Here is a 24,231-nt window from a genome sequence, read left to right on the forward strand (position 1 = left end):
ATCCGCGGCTGCCCACTCACGATCTAGTGTGTTTCCTGTGCGCGCATAATTAATGCAGTGGGAAGCAGACGATACTGCATGTAAATGCACCATTGCAGCTGGTGGGTAGAACGCCGTTTTTCACACAGATGAGGGTAAAATCCTGCTCTATGTTTTAGTTTTAAATATATTGATTTATGTAGGTGTGTGACAATTGTTATATCAAATTGCTTCAATACATGTTTTTTATTTAGCAGAAATAGGCAAACTTGAAACCACTCCTCCAATCACACAACCTCTTGCCCCTCTGCTCCCTCTGATTTTATGGTTCTTCTCCAATAGCCATTAATCGGCTAGCTAGTCAGACAACTTCTTGACTTTTGCATTTTTTTCAAATCATTTCCCCTACATTTGCTCAGTTGCATCATAGACCCCTTTGCTTGGGTCACTGAGATGATCTTTGAAGAGATCTGCTCATATGTTTTATTTTACACTCGGAACAATCTAATACAGGCATGAATTAAAGAACTGTGTCAGTTGGTTGCTAAGTACAGCAGTGAGGAGATCAAACTCTGACTCCAAAATTATGAAACTAGCAATTAATTTGGTGCATTTAACAATAGTAGTAATTTGCCCTGACCATATATTATAACCTTTGATATGAGAAATACTTTCTGTGGCTCCCCTATAAGCTGATAACAGTCCTTTATGACATCTGCCTTTCTGTAATGCTTCTGTTTCACTTTCAAAAATAACTTCTTAAGGAGGACCTGGGTCTAATATGAAAATACTCATAGAATGACTTATAATTACCATGACTTTAGTTCTGTAATTTCGGAGGTCAACACTAATACTTCCCTAGATGTCCCAGAAACCTGGACATAGATTGCCTGTCCAGTGGACAGAATTCTCTTTCACATTTTCTCCTGGAGACTTCCCTTAACTTATATACGTTTCTGTTTGAATCCCTCGGAAACAAAGAAACCTGAGTACAAAAGGGCAATATTACACCAGTAGAATAGTATTACATTGCTAAATTTTGCAGTGCCTAATTTCTGAGCTCCTACCAAAATTGAAATTAGATGAGTATGGCAGCGCAATAGTTATTTTCCTGGACACATAATCCTCTAGGATCACTATTCCAGCGGACATGAGTTCAAATCCTTGCCTGACAGATTGGGAATTCAATTTAAAAAGATCTGGAAATAAAAAGCTAGCATCAGTAAAAAGTGACCAGGCAGTTACTTGATTGTTTTAAAAACCTAACTGGTCCAATAATGCCTTTTTGAGAAGGACATTTCTGTCCTAATCCGATCTGACTTATACCTGACTCACAGAACAATATGGTTGATACTTAACAGCCCTCCAAAGTGGCCTAGCAAGTCACTCAGTTCATAGAATCATAGAATGGTTACAGCCATTCAGCCTATCATGGTTGTGGTGTCCTGCTGAAGAAGCAATACATCTAGTGCCACTTCCGCCTTTTCCCTGTAGCCCTGCAAATATTACCTATTCAGATACTGATCTAATTCCCTCCTGAAAGTTTCAGTTGACCTTACTTTTATCACACTGTCAGGCATTGCATTCCAGATCTTAAGCACTCACTACATGAGAATGTTTTTCCCCCATGTCACTAATGCATTTCTTTTTTTAATTACTCATTCATGGGATGTGAGCATTGCTGTCTAGGTCAGCATTTATTGCCCATCCCTAACTGCTCTTGAGAAGGTGGTGGTGCACTGCAATCCATGTGTTGTAGGAACACCCTCAGTGCTGTTAGGAAGGGAGCTAGGAACATAGGAACAGGTATAAGCCATTTAGCCTGTCGAGCCTGCTTTGCCATTCAGTTAGATCATGGTTGATCATTTACCTCAATGTCACTTTCCTGCACTATCTCCATATACCGTGATGTCATTAGTCTCCACATATCTATCGATTTCTGTTGTGATCATGCTCAATGATTACTTGCTACTTATCAGCCCAAATCTGAATATTGTCCTGGTCTTGCTGTATTTATACATGGATTGCTTCAGTATCGGAGGAATTGTGAATGGTGCTGAACATTGTGCAATCATCTACAATCATCCCCATGTCTGACCTTATGATGGATGTAAGGTCATTGATGAAACAGCTGAAGATAGTTGAATCTGCCCTGAGGAACTCCTGCAGTGATGTCCCAGGACTGAAATGCTTCACCTCCAACAATCACAACCATCTTCCTTTGTGTTAAGTATGACCCCTGGCTTGATGATAATGCTAGGGTGGGGGATATGCTGGGCCATGAGGTAACAGTTTGTGGCTGTATATAATTCTCCTGCTGCTGATGGATTATGATGTCTCATGGGTGCCCAGTTTTGAGTTGCTAGATCTGGTAGAGCCACATAACATGATGGAGGGTATCCTCAATGTAAAGATGAAACTTTGACTCCATAAGGATTGTGCCGTCGTTATTCCTATCAATACTGTCATGGATAGATGCATCTGCAACTGGTAGATTGGTGAGGGTGAGGTCAAGTAGTTTTTTTCTCTCTTCTTGGTTCCCTCACCAAATGCTGAAGATCCAGTCTAGTAGCTATGACCTTTAGGACTCGGCCAGCTTGGCCAGTAGTGGTGCTACTGAGCTACTTTTGGTGATGGAGACTGAAGTCCCCTGTCAAGAGTACAATCTGTGTTCTTTCCACCCTCAGTGCTACCTCCAAGTGATGGTTAACATGGAGGAGCACTGATTCATCAGCTGAGGGGGGATTGTAGGTGGTAGCCAGCAGGAGGTTTCCTTGCCCATGTTTGACCTGATGCCATGAGGCTTCATGGGGTCCAGAGTCAATGTTGAGGACTCCCAGGGCAACTCCCTCCTGACTGTATATTACTGTACCGCCACCTCTGCTGAGTCTGTCCTGTCAGTGGAACAGGACATACCCAGGGATGGTGATGGTGGTGTCTGGGCATAATCTGCAAGGTATGATTCTGTGAGTATGACTATGTCAGGCTGTGGCTTGACTAGTCTGTGAGGCAACTCTCCCAATTTTGGCATTAGCCTCCAGATGTTAGTAAGGAGGACTTTGTAGTGTTGACAGGGCTGAGCTTGCTGTTGTTGTTTCCAGTGCCTGGGTTGATGCTGTCTGGTCTGTCAGGTTTCATTCCTTTTAGACTGCGTAGCAGTTTGATACAACTGAGTGGCTTGCTAGGCCTTTTCAGAGGGCACTTAAGAGTCAACGTACTGTGGATCTGGAGTCACCTGTAGGCCAGACCAAAACAATGGGCAGATTTCTTTCCCTTAAGGGCATTAGTGAACCAAATGAGTTTATATGGTTTTATGGTCACCATTAGACTGGCTTTTAATTCCAAATTTATTAATTGAGTTTAAATTCCACCAGCTGCCATGTTGGGATTTGAACCTGTACCCCAGAGCATTAGCCTGGGCCTCTGGACTAATGACATTAACACTACGCTACTGACCTCCCCTATTAATTTGCCAATTACCTTAAATCTGTGCCCTCTGGTTCTTGATCCTTTTTAAAAAATTATTCATTCACAGGATGCGGGCATAGCTAGCTAGGTCAGCATTTGTTGCCCACCACTAAATGCACTTGAGAAGGTGGTGGTGAGCTGCCTTCTTGAACTGCTGTTGTCCATGTGTTGTTAGGTGCACCCACAGTGCTGTTAAGGAGGGGATTTCAAGATTTTGACCCAACAGCGTTGAAGGAATGGTGCTACATTTCCAAGTCAAGACGGTGAGGAGCTTGGAGGGGAACTTCCAGGTGGTAGTGTTCCCATGCATCTGCTGCCCTTGCCTTCAAGGTGGTAGAGGTCATGAGTTTGGAAGGTGCTGTTGAAGGAGCTTTGGTAAGTCTCTGCAGGTGCATCTTGCAGATGGCACACACTACTGTCACTGTGCTGCTGTGGTGGATGGAGTGAATGTTGAAGGTAGTGGATGGGGTGCCAGTCAAACAGGCTGCTTTGTCCTAGATGGTCTCAAGTTCTTCAGTGTTGTTATTGTTGCACTCATCCAGGCAAGTGGGGACTATTCTATCAAACTCCTGAATAGTGCTTTATAGGTGGTGAACAGTCTTTTGGAGTCAGGAGGTGAGTTCCACCAATGGGAACAGTTTCTCCCTATCTACTCTGTCCAAAACCCTCAAGATTTTGAGCACCTCCATCAAACCTCCTTTCAACTTTTTCTTCTCCAAGGAGAACCATCCCAACTTCTCCAATCTTTCTGAAGATCCTCGTGCCTGGAACCATTTTCATGAATATTTTCTGCACCCTCTTTAATGCCTTTATTCCTTTCCCAAAGTGCAGTACCCAGAACTGGGTGCAGTACTCCAGCTGAGTCCAAATCAGATCTAACAAAACTTCTTTGCTTTTGTACTCTATTCCTCTATTGATAAAGCCCAGGATTCCATTTGTTTTATTAATCACTTTCTCAACCTGTCCTGCCACCTTTAATGATTTCTGTACATTCCCACCCAGGCTCCTCTCTCCTGCACCCCTTGAGAATTGTACCCTTATTTTATATTATCTCTGTATTCTTCCGACCAAGATGAATCACTTTACACTTCTCTACATTAAATTTCATCTGCCATTTGTTGGTCCATTCCATTAACTTGTCTAAGTTTTTTGAAGTTCTACACTATCCTCCTCATGGTTCACAATACTTGCAAGTTTCGTAACATCTGCTAATTTTGAAATTGTGCCCTGCCCACCAAGGTCTAGATTATTAAAATATATCAGGAAGAGCAGGGATCCTGACACCAATCCCAACCATTCTCCACTGCTCTTTGTTTCCTGTCACTCAGCCAATTTTATATCCATTTTGCTACTGTCCTTTTTATTCCTGCTATAACTTGGCTCTGTTATGATCCCAGCTGATGTTATTACTGGACAATTCAGATCCCAGAGTGAAACCTTGCTTGCTAGATCCCAAGTTTGTGTTTTTTTAGAAAAGGCAGAGGAAAGTTTCTGAACAAATTCACAGGGTGTACTGATGAACTTTTAACATAAAGAATAAAACATTTATGGAAAAATGAACTATATTACACCAGACAAATAAACGTTGGAAAGATCTCAATACAAACACCAGAAAATGATTCAGACTCACGCTATTTCTTTTAGCCCAGCAATACGTTTACGGACACAAAAACCCAGTGAAGATTTACCACTATCTTAACACCAAGGCTTTTTGCTTGGGCTTGCCCGATTACAATCATTTTTCTTCCAGCGGATTTCTGAGCATTCACTAACGCTTTTTCCCCAGCTGCTACCTCCTCCTGAGACACCCAAAACCGCACTCTAAATTCACTTTTACTTCAACTGTGGTGCAAACGTGAGTTCCTTAAATTCAGTCCCCAGCAGCCTTGCAGTATTTCTGATCAGAGAGCTTAGAACTGCTGTCTTCCCTCTCTGACATACATGCTCTGAGCTTCTTTTCTGTATTTTCCTGTGTCACTTTGCATCACTGGATCCCTGTTATTAGGCAACAACTCAGCTTTTTTGACTTCATGTTTTTTTCCAAAATCACTAAACTACCAACCGCTTTGTAACTATCGCTACACTCCAAGAGTTGTAAAATCACATTAAAAATGCATGTAAAGAAACATCACCAGAAAACCTGGCCTTTTTGCTTGGAGGGCGTCCAGATTTCCCAGCACTAAGGTCACAGAAAAAAACTAAATGAAACTGAAACCATATTCCATCCCTTTTAGCACACAAATTGAAATATAAATTAAACCTAAAGTTATATATTGTTCCTAATAGCTCAGAAGTCTGTTTTGCAGCACTTTTATCAAATGCCTTTTGGAAAACCATGTTGACCACGTCAACAGCATTACCCTCATTTACCCTCTCTGTTGCCTCATCAAAAACTCCAGCAAGTTAGTTAAACATGATTTGCCCTTAACAAATCCATGCTGGCTTTCCTTAATTGATCCGCATTTTCCCAAGTGACTATTAATTTTCTCCTGAATTATAGTTTCTGAAAGCTTTGCCATGATGGAGGTTAAACTGATTGGCAAGTAGTTGCTGGGCTTATCTTTACACCCTATATTTTGAACAAGGCTGTAACATTTACTGCTCTCCAGTTCCATGGTACCACCCCTGAGTTTAGAAACATAGAAACCAAGAGCAGGGGTAGGCCATTCGGCCTTTGAGCCTGTTCCGCCATTCAATATGGTCATGGCTGAACCTATATATCAATGCCATATTCCCACTTTCTCTCCATACCCCTTGATGCCCTTAATATCCAAAAATTTATCAATTTATTTCTTGAACACACTCAGTGACCCAGCCTCCACAGCCTTCTGTGGTAGAGAATTCCACAGGTTGACCACCCTCTGAGAGAAGAAACTTTCCCTTATCTCAGTCCCGTACCCTGAAACTGTGGCCCCAGATCTAGACTCCCCAGTCAGGGAAAACATTCTCCCTGCATCCAGTCTGTCTAGCTCTGCTAGAATTTTATACATTTCAGTCAGATCCCCTCTCATTCTTCTAAACTCTAGAGAATACAAGCCCAGTTGAGCCAATCTTTCCTCATAGGACAGCACTGCCATCCCCGGTATCAGCCTAGTGAACCTTCGCAGCACTCCCTCTATGGCAAGTACATCCTTTCTTAGGTAAGGAGACCAAAACTGCACACAATGCTCCAGGTGTGGTCTCACCAAGGCCCTGTATAACTGCAGTATATGGAATCATACCTTACAGACAATGTCCCAGACACCACCATCATCATCCTTGTATACGTCCTGTCCCATGGGGAAGATAGACCCAACAGAGGTGGTGGCACAATGGTATACAGTCGGGAGGGAGTTTCCTTGGGAATTCTCAACATCCACTCTGGATCCATGAAGTCTCATGACATCAGGTCAAACATGGACAAGGAAACCTCCTGCTGATTATCACATACTTCCCCGTCTCAGCTGATAAATCAGTGCTCCTACATGTTAAACACTACTTGGAGGAAGCACTAAGGATGGAAAGTGTGCAGAATGTATTCTGGGTGGGGGACTTCAATGGCTCGGTAGCACCACTACTGACCGAGTTGGTCAAGTCTTAAATGACATAACAGGTAGACTGGGTCTACGGCAGCTGGTGAGGAAATCAACAAGATGGGAAAACATAGTTGACCTCATCCTCACCAACCTGCCTGCTGCAGATGCCTCTGTCCATGACAGTATTGTTAGGAGTGGCCACTGCACAGTCCTTTTGGAGACAAAGTCCCATCTTCACATCGAGGGTACCCTCTATCATATTTTCTGGTACTACCACCGTGCTAAACAAAATAGATTTTGAACAGATCTAACAACTCAAGACTGGGCATCCATGAGGTGCTGTAGGCCATCAGCAGCAGCAGAATTGTACTCAACCACAGTCTGTAACCTCATGGCCGGGCATATCCCCCACTCTACCATTACCATCAAGCCAGGAAATCAAACCTAGTTCAATGAAGAGTGCAGGAGGGCATGCCAGGAGCTGCAACAGGCATACCTAAAAAATGCGGTGTCAACCTGGTGAAACTATAACACAGGACTACTTGCGTGCCAAACAGCATAAGCAGCAAGTGATAGATAGAGCTAAGTAATTCCACAACCAATGGATCAGATCTAACCTCTGCAGTCTTGCCACATCCAGTTGTGAATTGTGGTCGACAACTTACTGGAGGAGGAGAGACTCCACAAATATCCACATCCTCAATGATGGGGAAGCCCAGCACATATCAGTGCAAAAGACAAGGCTGAAGCATTTGCAACAATCTTCAGCCAGAAATGCTGAGTGGAGGATCCACCTTAGGCTCCTCCTGAGGTCCCCACAGATACCAGTCTTTAACCAATTTGATTGACTCCATGTGATATCAAGAAATTGCTGAAGACACTGGATAGGGCCCTGGCAATATTCCGGCTCCAGAACTTGCTGCGCCCTTTGCCAAACTGTTCCAGTACAGCTACATACGGCTATGTGGAAAATTGCCCAGGTATACTCTGTACGCAAAAAGCAAGACAAATCCAACCCGGCCAATTGCTGCCCCATCAGCCTGCTCTCAATCATCAGTAAAGTGAAGGAAGGGTTCATCAACAGTGCTATCAAACGGCACTTGCTTAGCAATAACCTGCTCACTGACACTCAGTTTGGGTTCCACCAGGGCCACTCAGCTCCTGACCTCATTACAGCCTTGGTTCAAACATGGACAAATGAGCTGAAGTGCAGAGGTGAGGTGAGAGTGTCTGCCCTTGACATTAAAACAACATTTGACCGAGTGTGACATCAAGGAGCCCTAGCAAAACTGGAGTCAATGGGAATCAGGGGGGAAACTCTCTGCTGGTTGGAGTCATACCTAGTACAAAGGAGGATGGTTGTGTTTGTTGGAGGTCAGAGTCATCTCAGCTCCAGAACATCACTGCAGGAGCTCCTCAGGGTTTTGTCCTAGGCCCAACCACCTTCAGCTGCTTCATCAATGACACACCTTCCATCATAAGGTCAGAAGTGGGGATGTTCACTGATGATTGCACAATGTTCAGCACCATTCGTGACTCCTCAGATACCAAAGCAGTCCATGTCCAAATGCAGCAAGACCTGGACAATATCCAGGCTTGGACTGACATGTGGCATTCACGCCACACAAGTACCAAGCAATGACCATCTCCAACAAGATAGAATCAAACCATTGCCCCTTGACATTCAGTGGCTGAATTATCATTGCTGAATCCCCCACTATCAACAGCCTGGGGGTTACAAGAAACTGAACTGGACTAGCCATATAAATACTATGGCTTCAAGAGCAGGTCAGATGCTAGGAATCCTCCAGCAAGTAACTCATCTCCTGACTTCCCAAAGCCTGTCCATTTACAAGGCTCAAGTTAGGAATGTGATGGAATTCTGTCTACTTGCCTGGATGAGTGCAGCTTCCACAACACTTAAGAAGCTTGACACTTAAATGCTGGCATAGCCAGTGATTCCCACTTCCCATAAATGAATAAAACCATCTGGGAGAAGGCAGCCTGCTTGATTGGCATTCCATTCACAAGCATTCACTCCCTCCACCACTGACGCACAGTAGCAGCGGTGTGTACCATCTACAAGATGCACTGCAGAAACTTATCAAGGCTCCTGAGCAGACAGCACCTTCCAAACCCATGACCGCTACCATTTAGAAGGGCAAAAACAGCAGATGCATGAGAACATCACCACCTTTAAGTTCTCCTCCAAGTCACACATCATCCTGACTTGGAAATATATCACTGTTCCTTCACTGTCGTGGGATCAAAATCCAGGAAACCCCTCCCTAAAAGCACTGTGGGTGTACCTACACCACATGGATTGCAGCGGTTCAAGAGGCAGCTCACCACCACCTTCTCAAGGGCAATTAGGTTCGGCAATTAATGCTGGTCCTGACAGTGATGCCCACATCCCATGAATGAATAAAAAAAGAGATCAACCCTAGTTCACCTCTTACCACAAATGCGTATTTATATACCTATAGAAGACTTCTCTAGTACCTTTTATGTTAGCTGCTCATCTCTTCCCATACTCACTCGTTGATTCTTTTATTTACATTTTTAAATTCCCCTCTGAACCTTTTAGATTTGGTCTCATTCTCAATTGTATTTTCCACCTGACATCTGTCATAAGCACATTTTCTCTGCTTCATCTTAACCTCTCTTGTCATCCAGGTAGCTCTGGATTTGTTTACCTTACCTTTCCCTTTCATGGGAATATACCTTGACTATACTTGAGCAAGCTCTTTTTAAAGGTAGCCCAATGATCAGCTCAACTTTGCTGCTAATCTTTGGTTACTATTTATCTGGGCCTGATCCATTCTCACCCCATTGAAGTTGGCTTTTCCCCCAGTTAATTATTTTTATTCTGATTGCTCCTCCTCCTTTTCCAAAGCCAACCTAAACCTAATACATAATATAATGATCACTGACCTCTAAATGTTCCCTTACTGATGCTTAATCCATTTGGCCCACCCCTTTCCAAGAACCAGGTCCAGCAATGCCTTCTTTATCAATGACCTGGAAACATGTGACTATAGAAAACTCTCCTGAACACTTTAGGAACTCTTGCAACTCTCTGCTGTCCATTACCCCCATGGTAACTAATCTATAATTTTTGCACTTCTCTGTGATTTTCTTGCAAATTTGTTCCTCTACATGTTTCCCACCAATCAGTGTTCTATTGACTACTCCGAGCACCAAAAATGTAATTGCACCTTTTTTGTTCTTTAGCTCCAGCCAAGTAGATTCTGTCCTTGACCCATCTGGGACATCTTCTCTCTCCAGCACTGCAATGCTTTTCTTAACCAATGCCGCCATCTCTCTTCTATTCCTTCCTTTCCAGGACACCTTGCATCCAGGAATATTTAATACCAAAGATAAAAAATAGCAAAGGTAAGAAATTACTTTTGGATAGTTTAAAGTTCCACTAACAGTAACTACACTGAAGGATGGCGTATAGAGGAAGAAATAATAATATGAGAAATGTACAATGATAATCGTGGATGATTTTAATCTACATATAGATTGGATGAATCAAATTGACAAAGGTAACCTTAAAGGTGAGTACATTGAATGTTTTTGGGGCATTCTTTGAGCAGCATGTTCTAGAACCAATCAGTTATCTCTCAATCACCTGAAAGCAGTTGGTTCAAGTGGTACTAATTAATGTAGCAGGAAGCTAAACTAGCTGGTGATTCATCAGAGAGTCTATAAAAGAGACAGGCTTTTCAAACTACACGATCAGTAAGGGGCACATGAGGAGACAGATGACTACGCTGGAGTGAGATGGAGACTTAGTGAGTAGCAAATTACGTTCACATGGGAATTTGGTGCATAGGGGAAAGAGGTGTAGTATACATAGGGATTATTCTAAATTAATTAAATGAGTAATTAAATCATGTTGATTAAATAATGTAACTAACAATGGCAGGACAGGTAAGTAACAATGGCAAGACAGGTATTATGTAGCAGCTGTGGAATGTGGGATGCCAAAGTGATCCATGAAAAACATGTTTGCAGAAAGTTCAGGCAGCTAGAGGAATTCTGGATTAGGATTATTGATCTGGAAGCTGAAATGCAGACATTGTGCAACATAAAAGAGGGGGAGAAATAAATGGACACATTATTCTAGAAGATGGTCATGCCTCGTAGAATAAGGTCAACTGTTTTGGTCAGCAGTGATGGACAGGAGAATGTGACCATGAGTGAGGCAAGTAAAGGGATCGAGCAGACAGTAATGAGGAGCCTCGGACTATGCAATTGTAAAACACCTTTGAGGTGCTCACAACATGTGTGGATGAAGGCAAGTTTTGTAAGGTGGATGAGCAGGCTGGCCATAGCACCATGGTACAGGAAGCTGCACAAAGTGGGGAGCGAAAAGGAATGTAGTGGTAGTAGAGGATAGTATAATGAGGGGGATTGACATTGTTCGCTGCAACAAAGAGTGAAAGTCCAGAAAGCTCTGTTGCCTGCCCAGTGCCAGGGTTTGGGACACCTGTTCAGACTGGACAGAAACTTGCAGTGGTAGCGAGGAGGATTCACTTGTCCTGGTCCATACAGGTACCAAAGACATAGGCTGGATAAGGGAAGAGGTTCTGCATAGTCAGTATGAGAAGCTGGGTACCAAATTAAGAAGCAAAACCTCAAAGGTAATAATCTCTAGATTATTACCTGAGCCATGTGCAAACTGGCATAGGGCAAACAAGATTAGAGAGCTAAATGTGTGGCTCAAAGACTGGTGTGGGTGAAGTGGGTTCAGTGGGGCACTGGCACCAGTGCTGGGGAAATTGGCTGTACCATTGGGACAGTCTACACCTGAACCTTGCTGGGATGAGTGTCCTTGTGAATCGCATAACTAGGAAAGTAGAGAGGGCTTTAAACTAAACAAGAGTGGTGGGGGGTGGTGGGGGTGCAGGTGTGATATCAAGCTTGGGTAGATGTGGCAAATCAAGGGGTAGATTCAAGGCAGGAGACCATAATAATGATATGGGAAATGAGGGTCAGGAAATAGCAGGAAGGGGCAGAGAGATAAAACCTAAGAATAAACCAATAGTGAAGATCAGATGTTACAAAGGTAACAAAAAGACAAAGCTAAAGGCTCTGTATCTGAATGCACATAACATTCTTAACAAAAATAATGAATTGGTAGTGCACATTGAAGTAAATAAGTATGATCTGATAGCCATTATGGAGACATGGCTGCAGGATGACAAGGATTGGGTCCTGAATTTTGAGGACTATGTGACATTCAAGAAGAATAGGAAGCTAGGTAAAGGTGGCGGGGTAGGACTGTAGATCAAGGATGGTATAGGTGCAATAGTTAGAGATTACCTTGGCTCAGGAGATCAGGATGCAGAATCAGTTTGGATGGAGATGAGGATAGTAGGAGAAAGAAGTCCCTAGTGGGAGTGGTCTATAGGCCCCCTAACAGTAACCACAATGTAGGACAAAATAGAAAAGAAGAAATATCGGGTGCTTGTGATAAAGGGACAGCTATAATCATGGGCGATTTTAATCTACATATAAACTGGAAAAATCAGACTGGCAGTAATAGTCTGGATGAAAAGTTCATAGAATGCTTTCGAGAGAGTTTTTTTAAAACAGCACTTTCTGGAACCAACCAGAGAGAAGGTTATATTAGACTTGGTATTGTACAATGTGACAGGATTAATTATTGACCTGAGAATGAAGGTGTCACTAAGTAGCAGCGACCACTATATGATTGAACTTTACATTCAGTTTGAAAGGGAGAAGGATGGGTCTAGGATTTTAAACTTAAATAAGGGCAACAATGTGGGCATGAAAGCAGAGCTAGCTTAAGTGAACTGGGAAACTAGGCTAGGGGATAGATCAGTAGAGAAGCAGTGGCAGATGTTTAAAGGGATATTTCAGAATACTCAAAATAAGTATATTCCTACTATAAAGAAAAATTCTAAGGGGAGGACCCATCATCTGTGGTTAACTAGAGAAGTTAAGGAAAGTATCAAACTTAAGGAAAAAGCATATAACTGCAAAAAGATGAGTGGCAGGTCAGATGATTGGTCAGAATATAACGAGCAGCAGAGAATGACTAAAAAGTTAATTAGGAGAAAGAAATTAGAGTATAAGAGGAAGCTAGCTAGAAATGTACAAACAGATAGCAAGCGATTCTACATGTATTTAAAAAGGATAAGTGTAAGTAATGTGAGTATTGGTCCTCTGGAGAGTGAGAATGGGGAGTTAATGAGGAATAATTTAATAATATTATTAATAATAAGGAAATGGCGGATGAAATGAACGAATATTTTGCTTCTGTCTTTGCTAGAGAAAATACAAAAAACATTTCAGTAATAGCTGAAAATCAGGAGGTGGAAGGGCGAGAGGAACTTAGTGAAATTGAAATCACTAGGGAAGCGGTATTGAGCAAACTGATGGAGCTGCAAGCTGACAAGTCTCCGGGTCCCGATGGACATCGTCCTAGGGGCTTAAAAGAGGTGGCTAATGAGTTAGGAGATGGATGAGGTTTGATGAAAAATGCAAAGGCTGCCTGGCCGATTTGCCTCTCTGCCAACTGCAAGGTTGGATGTGCTATGTAAAGTGACAGACAATTGCACTGTTAATGGGCGTAATTGCCCTTTTAATTGTCGGCTGGAGCTCTTCCAACTTTTTTGTGCACCCACTGACCGAAATATTGCTGGAGCACAGGATGATGTCGGGAGGCTCGGCCGGCATTATCTCGCACAATTTGATGCCCAATCGGGTGGGGCGCATGCCTGCCCAATCAGTGTAAAATTCAGCCCATAGAAACATAGAAAAATAAAAGAGGAGTAGGTCATTCAGCCCTTCGAGCCTGCTCCACTATTCAATATGACCATGACTGATCCTCTATCTCAACGCCATACTCCCGTTCTCTCCCCATACCCCTTGATTTCTTTAGAGTCCAAAAATCTATTTCCTTCTTAAACATATTCAGTGACTTGGCCTTCACACTCTGTGGTAGAAAATTCCACAGGTTCACCACCCTCTGAGTGAAAATGTTTCACCTCATCTCAGTCCTAAGTTGTCAACCCCGTATCCTGAGATTGTGACCCCTTGCTCTAGACGCCCCCAGCCAGAGGAAACATCATTCCTGCATCCAGTCCAGCCCTGTCCGAGTTTTATACGTTTCAATGCGATCCCTTCTTATTTTTCTCAACTTCAGTGAATACAGGTCTAGTTGGCCCAATCTCTCCTCATATGACAATCTTGCCATCCCAGAAATCAGTCTGGTGAACCTTTGCACTGAGCAAACTGTTGGGATTAAAGGGAGACATGTCCCCAGGACCTAATGGCCTACATCCCAGGGTCTTAAAGGAAGTGGCAGCGGAGATAGTGGATGCATTGGCTATAATATTCCAAAATTGCCTGGATTCTGGAAAGGCTCCAGTGGATTGGAAGAATGCTAATATAGACCAGTTAGTGTAACGTCTGTTGTTGGGAAATTGTTGGAAGCCATTATTAAGGATGTAGTAATGGGGAATTTGGAAAGTCAAAATGCAATCCATCAGAGTCAGCATGGTTTTATGAAGAGTAAATCGTGTTTGACTAATTTGCTAGAGTTATTTGAAAATGTGACAAGCAAAGTGGGTAATGGGAGTCCTGTAGATGTAGTATATCTGGACTTCCAGAAGGCCTTTGATAAGGTGCTGCACAAAAGATTAATACACAAGATAAGATCACATGGAGTTAGGGGTGATATATTAGCTTGGATAGAGGATTGACTAACCAACAGGAAGCAGAGAGTCGGGATAAATGGGTCTTTTCTGGATGGCAAGGGTATGGACAGGTTAGGTGAATGGACCAAAATTTGGCAGATGGAGTTTAACGTGGATAAGTGTGAGGTTATCCATTTTGGTCGGAAGAATAAAAAGGCAACTTATTATTTAAATGGAGAGAAACTTCAGAATGTTTCAGTGCAGAGGGATCTGGATGTCCTCATGCATGAATCGCTGAAAGCTAGAATGCAGGTACAGCAGGTAATAAGGAAGGCAAATGGAATTTTGGCATTTATGGCTAAAGGAATAGAATATAAAAATAGGGACGTGTTGTTGCAACTGTACAAGGCATTGGTGAAACTGCACCTGAAGTACTGTGCACAGTTTTGGTCCCCTTACCTGAGGAAGGATGTAGTTACACTGGAGGTGGTTCAGAGGAGGTTCACTAGATTGATTCCAAAGATGCCAGGCTTGTCTTATGAGGAAAGATTCAGCAGTTTAGGCCTATACTCGCTAGAGTTTAGAAGGATGAGAGGAGATCTAATTGAGGTACATAAGATGCTAAAGGGGATAGACAAAGTAGACGTGGAGTGGATGTTTCCCCTTGTGGGGCATTCTAGAATGAGAGGCCGTAGTTTTAGGCTAAGGGGTGGTAGATTTAAACCAGAGATGAGGAGGAATCACTTTTCTCAAATGGTCGTGAATCTGTGGAATTCACTCCCTCAGAGTGCAGTGGATGCTGGGACGCTGAATAAATTTAAGGAGGAGATAGACAGATTTTTAATTAGTAATGGGTTGAAAGGTTATGGGGAGAGGGCAGGAAATTGGAATTGAGGCCGAAATGAGCTCAGCCATGATCGTATTGAATGATGGGGCAGTTCTTATGTTCTTTGCTGCACTCCCTCTATGACCAAAACTGCACACAATACTCCAGGTGTGGTCTCACAAAGGCCCTGTACAGCCGCAGTAAGACATCCTTGCTCCCCTCGCAATGAAGGCCAACATACCATTTGCCTTTTGAACTGCTTGTTGCACCTTCATGCTTGCTCTCAGTGATTGGTATACAAAGACAACCAGGTTCCTTTGTCCATCAACATTTCCCAGTCTATACCATTTAAATAATACTCTGCCATTCTGTTTTTCCTACCAAAGCGGATAACTTCACATGGATTCACGCTATACTGCATCTGCCTTGCATGTGCCCACTCACTCCACTTGCCTAAGTCGCCTTGAAGCCTCTTAACATCCCCCTCATCACTCATATTCCAACCAAGTTTTGTGTCATCAGCAAACTTGGAAATATTACATTTGGTTTCCTTATCCAAATCATTGTGAATATGTGAATAACTGGGGCTCAAGTGCTGATCCCCGCGGTACCCCACTAGTCATCGCCTGCCACTCCAACAAAGACCCGTTTATTCCTACTCTCTGTTTTCTGTCTGCTAACCAATTCTCAATCCATGCAAATATATTACCCTCAATCCCACGTGGTTTAATTTTGCACACTGACCTCTTATGTGGGACTTGACCAAAAGTCTTCTGAAAACACAAATATATCCACCGGCTCTCCCTTATCTATTCTGCTAGTTATGTCCTCAAAAAACTCCAGTAGGTTTGTCAAACACAATTTCCCTTTCATAAATCCATGTTGACTTTGTCAAATCCCGTTATCACATTCATTATAATAGAATCTAACATTTTCCCTACCACTGATGTTAGGCTAACAGGTCTGTAATTCCCTGTTTCTTTCCCTCCCTCCTTTTTTAAATAGTGGGGTTACATTTGCCACCCTCCAATCTTTGAGGACTGTCCCAGACATCCATAACTTGTAGTCAGATTCACGGGACTAATGATGGTAAATGCTGAGGGTTTACTGTCAACATTCCCCCTCCCACCTGCCCACCTCACCCAACAAATCTGAACTTGACCATTGTGTAAAATGTGCTCAATATGTTTATATATTGCTTTTTGTGGCATAGTACTGTAATACTAAAGTATGGCATAATAAATTTATGTAGCTTAATTTTAGGCCACCTTTTGTACTGTTTTATTATGGGCCTCTTCACGTGATCATTGAGTAGACTTTTGAAGAGAATTATTGACAACGTTTCTTATAGGGTGGAATTTTCCATGTTCATTGGGGTGGGCATATTTGGCAGCAAGAACAGATAATATGATGAGAAGGCCAAAAATCAGTTTCACGACATCTTTAAACTAGTTTGCAATTATCCACTCTGCCTGTCAATGGCAAGCCGCGTTTCCTGGCACTGGACTTGAGGAACTTCATTGCAATACATCTGCATTTTGTTGTAGGACCAGCTCGCTGGAATCATTCCCCAACACTGGATCATCCGAGAATCATGCCAGTGTTTCACAACTGTACATGAGTGACGTGCACCTGGCTGAGCTGCACTTCACTTGGGACTTTGAGGTTTGTTTGCCTACCATATCTTGGGCAGCACCAGGCTTCACAGACAGCATCACATCACTTTTAGGCGGACTCATGAGCAGGTCTCCACCTACCAGAAAAGCCATAAGGCGAGGGTGCTTTTTTAACACATGCAAGGCTAGAGCTTGTTTGGGGAAGGAGGATAAGTGGCTTCAGGCAATGGAAGAAGCTGTAGGACGAGAGCTGTACTGGGGAAGGAGGGTATCCCAGGGTGTGTGTGGGGGCACATGTTGATCTGTGCAAGTGGCCTCAAGAGGGTGAGGCAGTCTCTGGAGGAGATGGGGCGAGATGGACATGTGAGGGTGTGTGTGTGAGAGAGTGAGCCTTGATGACTCTTGAGCTGTCAGTGAGTGAGATGCCAGTGAATATGTGATGGGCTTTAGTGTGTGAGTTTAGAGTGTTGAGATGGTTGCCTTACCCTGGCGGCACAGATGAGATCATTCATTCTCTTTCTGCATTGGAGGAACTTCTTCTGCACAGCATTGGCACTGCCATCGCCTACCAAGCCGGAGTGGTGAGATCGCAGAACCTCCAGCGGCAGGAACAGGGGTAGAGGACATCATGGTGGGCCTCCATGGCGACCAAAAGGCGTTCCAGGGATGCAACATTGGATTTGGGGGTTTGCAGTCTTCTTGCTTTTTAGGACCATGTCTTCTGTGCAGCAGTCCTAGGCTGGAAGCACTGAGGTGTGTGTGTGGCTGCACCTTGAACATGGTGCCTGGTGTGAGGAAGTAGTGAGGTGGCGGCATGGTGGGCAAATTAGAGCCCGCCTACCATTGAAATGGCAGGTTTCCCAAGAATGCATGATTAAAGAAGTAGGAATGGGATGATACAAGTTAAAAAGCTACCATTGTGGCCCGCTGGTAAATGTTCTTTTCCCCGCCTGCTACTGCACTTAGTGCAAATCCGGGATGATTCCGCGCATGGGGCAGGATTTTCCTGTTGACTTGTGGGGGCGGGCCCTGCACGTCCGCAGGTAAAATGATGCGTGGTGACGTCAGGTGATAATGTCCGATGCCCGCCTGCCATTAATTAACGGGCCACTTAAGGTCCTTAACTCACCAATCGGTGTTGATTTTTCAGCACTCATGCAATCTTCGGTTCAGCGCCTGGGCGCAACGGGTGGGGTAAGAGGGCTCATTGGGGTCGTGAATGTGCACAGACAAGTATTTATTTCTGAAAGTTTTTGAAACTTGCCTGTGTGATCTGCAGTACTTCAAAACGCGTACCAGCTGCTTTTTCTGGACTCTTAACCTTTAGGTCAGCGCACTGCAGTGAGGAATCTTTTCTGGGCCTGCAGGTTTCAGGAAGCCTTCCCTTAGTCTGGGAATGGGAGCTGAAATGTCCACTGAAGGTGGCTTCTCTGAGGAGGAAAGGAGGGATAGAAGGGGGGGAGGCCAGGAGTGCACATTCATTCTGCAGGGGAGCCATCTTTGGGAGGACAGGCGCAGGCACAAGGGGCGCAGGGCCAAGAGGTAGTACAAGGCAGAAGGGGCCACAGAAGATGCCACTATCCTGCTGCCAGGGTATACAGGTGGCAATACGTCTGAGGTGCAGTGCCGAAGGAGGCTCCCTCTCTCAAGTGAGACAGTCAACTATATCTGTCAGATGATTGGGACTGAGATTTCCATGAACTGTGTGGATGGACACCCCATGCCAGAGGCTCTGAAGGTCACAGTTGCCCTCTACTTCTATGCCTCTGGCTCCTTCCAGGGCTTGGTGGGTGATATTTGCGGTGTCTCCCAATTAGCTGTCCACAATTGTGTCAAGCAGGTTACAGATGCTCTGTTCAGATGGGCATTGACCTTCATACACTACCATTGGGACCAGGCAAGTCAGATACAGCGAGCCAGAGGCTTTGCAGCCATTCCTGGCTTCCCCCGCGTCCAGGGTGCTATAGGCTGCACACATGTGGCCATCAAGGCACCAGCAGGTAAGCCCGGTGCCTTTGTCAACAGGAAGGGCTTCCACTCTATGATCGTGCAGATAGTGTGTGATCACAGGATGCTGATTCTACAAGTCTGTGCAAGGTACCCAGGCAGCTCCCACCGAAGCCTACATCCTCAGGCACTCCCAGGTGCCGAGGCTCTTCAGTGCTCCTGCCCGGCTGAATGGATGGCTGCTTGGTGACAAGGGCTATACCCTCAGAACGTGGCTCTTGACGCTTCTCCGCCATCCAAGAGCAGAGGCCGAGCAGCGGTACAATTGGAGCCACGGCTCCACAAGGGCTGTGATGGAGAGAGCCATCGGTCTTCTCAAGATGCGCTTCCAATGCCTGGACCACTCAGGGGTTGCACTGCAGTAGCCCCCAGATCGTGTCTCTGTGATAGTGGTCACATGCTGCGCTCTGCACAATCTTGCGCTGGAAAGTGGGGACGCAGTTGACAATTAAGACATCGAGGCAGTGGATGCACACAATGAGTCCAGCAGTGATTCCAAGGATGAGAACGCATAGGAAATGCTGAGGGGGTAGATGCTGACCCGGGCATACTCCAGGGAGGCAGGGACACCCAGGAAGCTTTAGTCCATCAAACCTTCAGCTAGCACACCACAGATGGACCACCAGGACAAGCCTGGGCTGTAGGCTCCACACTCAATACCTAAATGCCAAATCTGCCAAGTTAGGAACAGTCACTAAGGCCTTTTTAATAAAGCTGAATGTCCAACAAAGCACTCATTACACTTTTGGAAACCATCGACATGCAAAAGCAAAGAGGCACCCTCTGCTATGGTTACATACCTCAATTTATTCTGTCAAGCAAACCAGCTTATTCCAAAAAAAAGACAACAGTGTTACAAATCAAAACAAACCATAAGGACCTTATCTCGGGCGAACACAAAAGCACCAGTGATAAACACATGGTGTGCCTAAGGTGCCTTATGTTTACATTTGTGGGTGCTACGTCTAGGTACTGTCTCATTGCTGGGAGTAGCATCAGTGGCCTGCTGACTCCTCTATCCTGTTGGCCTCAATGACCTTGACGGTCATCGTCTGGCCCCTGGAGCCTGTGCTAGCCCCGCCTGGGAGGGAGCTGCCAGTCCTACAACTGGCATCTTCCCAGTCGTTGCAGCCTCACTGGATGCTATGGTCACTGGGAGAGGGGCGGAGGAGCTGCCGCCTTCATCTGGAGTTCCCTGAGAGGAGATTGCAGCAATGACAGGCAGCTGCTGCGCCGACGTGAGGTCGCTTCAGACACCGTGGATGGATGGGCATCGAGCTGGGAAAGTTGATGCCCAAACCTTCTCCCACACTGGCAGTGACCAGTTGAGGTCAATGCTGATGTGAGGACTTGCTGGTCAGAGCGCATCCCCAGGAAGCTCTGATGGGTCTTCTGGAGGATCCTCTCCATGAGAGTTGCCGCGCTCTCCATGGAGGACGCATAGTGCTTGGACATGTGGCTCACTGCTACAGCGATCATCCCCGCAGACTCCACCACCACGGAATCCAAGCCAAGCACAGCCTCATGTATCACCCCCACACACCCGGCTGCATTTCCTGCAGCTGCTGCATCGCAGATGACTCCAAAGGCACATCATCAGTCCTCTGACTGGTGGAACCATGGGCACACTCTGTCTCTGCCAGCTCCTCCAGTGACTGTGAAGTGCCCTCATCACCGTGCTATGGCTCACAAGCCAATGTTCTAACTCCCACCGAGGTGCTAGTATCTGCACTGGTGCCTGCCTCGCAGAAATGGTGTGATGCCGGTGAGACCTCAGGCCCCTCAGGTGTGAGAGGGTGCATCTGCTGCTCCTCCTCCCGCTGATGCTGAAAGGAAGAACAAGGACAGTGGATCAATTAACGTAGAGACAATGACAAAGAACATCCCTGTCCCCCGGATCATTATGCGCTCATCCTTCCATAAGCAATGGTCAAGCCATGTTGCAAAATTAAATCAATTAACATTCAGCAGTGCCAAGGCTGTTGAGAGAACAATGCTGTCCTCATTGTTGGGAATAAATACCTGGCTGTGGCTCCCTAGCCTCACCAACATCAGTGGACCTTAGCATATGGCGCCTCTACAGATCCAGGGCCTCCTGCTCGAAGCAGCTGAGAATGGTAATCTGCGCCTGACTGCTGCCAGTCCTCACATGTTCTGCCATGTTATGAGCATTCTTCTCCAGAAAATGAGAGATGAGCACTGATTAGTACAAATTGCACATGGACTCTCTTCGTGCACGGCCCACCCCCAACCAGAGTGGGACATTTGAGGGCTCCAGAGCCTCCTCACCACGCTGCTGCTGAACACTCACACTAGGATGCTAGGCCTGATCTGCATCCCTCCCTTGGATACATGCTGCCTACTTCACATTAGCCACCACATGATATATCCTTCCATAGCAAGGAGGCGCAAGAAGGTGGAGCGCAGCAGATGGTTCGTTGCCATGTCATCTTGAAGCTCCCCTCCCAGCATGTCATCACCCTGACTTCGACATGTCCTGCAGTTCAAACACAGCACCTAGGTGCAGCTCCTCCAGGTTGCCCCCAAATCAGTCACATGGGAATCAGTGTACCACATGCTGCCGGGACAAAACACATCTCTTCAGCAACATTTCAGGCTGACCTCAGCATGGGCAATATCTGCTGACCCACCCAGCAAAGGACACATGCTGTCAATGATTCAATGCTGTCACTACACTCAGATTTGGGGGTTGGGGGGCAGCAAGGGGGTAAGCCTATTTGCTGGGTTAAATGACCAATGCCAACATGGTACTCACCCTTCCTAAGTGCAACAAGTCATTGAAGCGCTTGTGACACTGGAACCAGGTGCCCCGCACCACATCGTGGGATCTCACCACCTCCGCCACCTCCTCCCAGGCACATTTCGTCATGTTGGGGGGGGCCTCCTCCTCCTCCTCCTCCTCCTGGGAAACCAGCACCTCCCACCGTGCAGCAAGGCAGTCATCCAAAAAACAAGGGGCACACTGGCCCGCCACCCTACCCTCCTGCCTGGCCTGTCCCGCTGCCCTACCCTCCAGACTGGCCTGCTCACCAGAAGCCCTCTGGTGAGCCCTTCCACTTGCCATTGTGAGCAGCATTGCAAAGGCTGCCAGCGCTTCTGATAAACAGGCTGTCGGATCGCCATTGGACCCAGCGGACAGTGCACTACTGCCACTGCCTGCCCACTCCCGCTATCTTGAGCCGCGCATTACACTGGGTGGGCGTTAATTGGCCCACCCGCATAAAATGGCAGTGCAGACTCAGTCGCATGCAGCGATCGGGTCCGCGTCCTGCCGTGTCCGCTCCCACTCCACCTCCCCTCACCAACCAGAAAATTCAGCCCATAGTCTCCTCAAAGCAATTGCTGTTCACTTGTTGCTGTAACTGAAAGTTTATCCATTGCTTTTCTCCACTACATTTCCAAATTCCTACTGTTTAGACATTATTTTGTTCCTCATTCTTCACAGTTAGAAGACTGCCACTGTAACCACTTCCCCAAAGTCTAAAGGTTTTTTTGGAAGAAAGATACCCTGCTATTTAAAAAAATGCCTAATGCACGTTTTAATTGGTTGAGGTTGGGTGGTGGGGGGCAATGGTTTGCGTGAGGGTGGCTAAAGTGTTTGAGTGGTACACTTTGTTTGCACAAAACTACTAATAGGACTATTTCTAGTTATCCTGGAACAGGAAGAATCTGTGGATAATAACGATAGATTATTTAATGGGGAGTATTTGCCAGGAAAAGGAAACTGTAAGAAGTAATTCTGGTTTGTCAAGGCCAAAACTTGCTTCCAAAATAACTTATACAGCCTGTAATTTGCGATGGGAAACATGGCCCAAATTGCTACCATTTGTTGAACTAAAGTACTTTCATAACATAAAATAAATGAGTAAAATTGGTCTCTTTTTCTATCTGTTCCCACGCATGATACCATGGTGGTAAAATATACATAACGCATTAAGATGAGCCTTGTATATATTTTAGATTTCTCATATGGCACCTTAATGTCCACTTTTGATGGGGCCGATCCAAAATGAGTGCTTCCCCGCACTGGGAGAAGAAATGGGACTGCCCATTCCCATCTCATGGTTATGCTTTTCCTATGCCTGCTATAGATGCAAGAACTCTGCTTCCCCTCAGGTGTCGCTTGTCTTTGGATCTTTTCTTTTCCTTTACTTCAAGGAAGCATGTCATCTGTGGTACAGTTGGTAGCAAGCTTGCCTCTGAATGATAACGATTGTAGGTTCAAATCCTGCTCTAGGGCTTGAGCACAAAAATCAAGGTTGACATTGCAGTGCTGGTGCTGTATTTCAGTTAAGATGCTAAACTGAGGCCCTGTCAGCCCTTGTAGGTGTATATAAAAGAGCCCATGACACTATTTTGAAGAAGGGCAGGGGAGTTATCCCTGGTGTCCTGTACCCTCAGTCAATGTCACGAAAATGACCATATCTGATCATCATCACATTTCTGTTTGCAGGAGCTGGCTATACACAAATTGGCTTTCACATTTCCTGCATTACAATAGTGACTCCACTTACAAAGTACTTTATTGGCTGTAAAGTGCTTTGAGAGATGCAAGTCTTTCTTTATCTGCAGGCATATAAAAAAAAATGATTTCCTGGGTCAAATGATCTCAGATTTTTTTAAGCATTGCTTTGTATTTCAAATCTTATGGATCAAGGCTGCTTGCCTCTGATGTTGATTTTTGTGTGGGATGTTAAAATAAGAGCTGGTAAGAGCTGAAACTGTAACAACATCATGAAAGCATGATCCACAGCTACATTAACATACCGATGAAGAAAAATCTGATTATTAACTGGCTATGTAACACTGTTCAGGTATTTTCAGCACAGATTTTGCAATCTACCTAAACTGTAGTGAATTTAAACCACAAGAAAATATGAAATCAAGCATGAAGGGCACTATAAGTAATAATTTCACAGATTTCAGCAACAGAGAATGCTAAAAAAGTCAATTAAAGATACGTATTTAAATAGGATGAAGCTGAAGGAGACCTATAAGGCATAGAATAAGGCACAGAAAAAGCCATTTGGTACATTATGCCCATGCCAGCTCCTTAATAGAGCTATCCAGTTAGCCCTACTTTCCATATAGTCCTGTTATTTTTTTCCCCTTCAAACAGTTAT

Source organism: Carcharodon carcharias, chromosome 6 (assembly GCF_017639515.1).
Source record: "Carcharodon carcharias isolate sCarCar2 chromosome 6, sCarCar2.pri, whole genome shotgun sequence".
Taxonomy (NCBI): Eukaryota; Metazoa; Chordata; class Chondrichthyes; order Lamniformes; family Lamnidae; genus Carcharodon; species Carcharodon carcharias.